The sequence below is a fragment of the Henckelia pumila genome, chromosome 2 (assembly GCF_033568475.1).
Source record: "Henckelia pumila isolate YLH828 chromosome 2, ASM3356847v2, whole genome shotgun sequence".
Lineage (NCBI taxonomy): Eukaryota > Viridiplantae > Streptophyta > Magnoliopsida > Lamiales > Gesneriaceae > Henckelia > Henckelia pumila.
Genome location: NC_133121.1, coordinates 118,481,772 through 118,483,054, shown reverse-complemented (window position 1 = coordinate 118,483,054; position 1,283 = coordinate 118,481,772).

Here is a 1,283-nt window from a genome sequence, read left to right as displayed (position 1 = left end):
TCGGTTCGATCTATGCTGGATGCTGCCGCCAATGGATGCTTATTCAGGAAGACGCCAGCTGAAGCTTGGGAGATTATTGGCAACATGGCAGAGAGTAATATTGGGTGGCCGGATGTAAAGAAGGAAAAGAAGGGTGGAATTCTAGAGGTCGATGCTTTGATGGCCCTGAACGCTAAGATCGACTCTCTAACACATCAAGTGGCACTCATGAAAACAGCGCCAACACAAGGGAATCTGAAAGAGGATCAGCAGTTGTTTGAAGTTGATGCTGTAAATTTTATGGGAAATCAAGGACGGCAGCCGTACAACTCCTACAACACCACTTATAATCAGAACTGGCAGTCCAAGCAAGAGGAGAAGAAGCCGAGCTTCGAGGAAATAATGATGAAATATGTGGCGGGTACTGAGGCTCGTTTACAAAATCAAGAAGCTATGATGCAGAGGTTGGAAAATCAGATGAGTCAAATCGCAACCCAACTCTCTACTCGTCCTACTGGAGCGTTGCCTAGCAACACTGAACCAAATCCAAGAGGCGTGAATGCTATTATGGTCGTGACTCGAGCACAGTCTGAGGAGAAGCAGATGGACGAAGAAGAGACCATGGAGAGGCCGAAAAGTTCAGAAGTTATGGAAGATGTGCGGGTTGAAAATTCCTCCAAGGCAAGTAAGAAAGGTAAGAGTTCAAAATTTGAAGTTAATGAAAATGTTGATTTATCTACTTTACCTTTCCCCCTTAGAGCTAAGCAAATATTATTTGAGTCTCAATTTAAAAAGTTTCTTGAAATTTTCAAGAAACTGCATATTAACATACCTTTTGCAGATGCTTTAGCTCAGATGCCGAGATATGCAAAGTTTATGAATGATTTGCTGAAAAATAAAAAGAAGCTGAATGATCTTACGCAAGTCACAATGAAGGAGGAGTGCTCGGCGGTGTTGCAAAAGAAGCTTCCAACAAAATCTCAGGATCCAGGGAGTTTCTATACCCTGTCATATTGGAAGTTTGTCTTTTGAGAATGTGTTGTGTGATCTTGGGTCGAGCATTAATTTAATGCCTTATTCTATTGCTCGAAAATTAGGATTTGAAAATATAGAACCTGCTACTATCTCTCTTAAATTTGTTGATGGTTCTATTAAATATCCGAGAGGGATCGTAGAGAATGTCCTAGTCAAGATAGAACACTTTATATACCCTGTAGATTTTGTTATTCTTGACATGGATGAGGACTGTGAGGTTCCACTGATTTTAGGGCGTCCTTTTCTTGCTGCTAGTAGAGCCCTAGTTG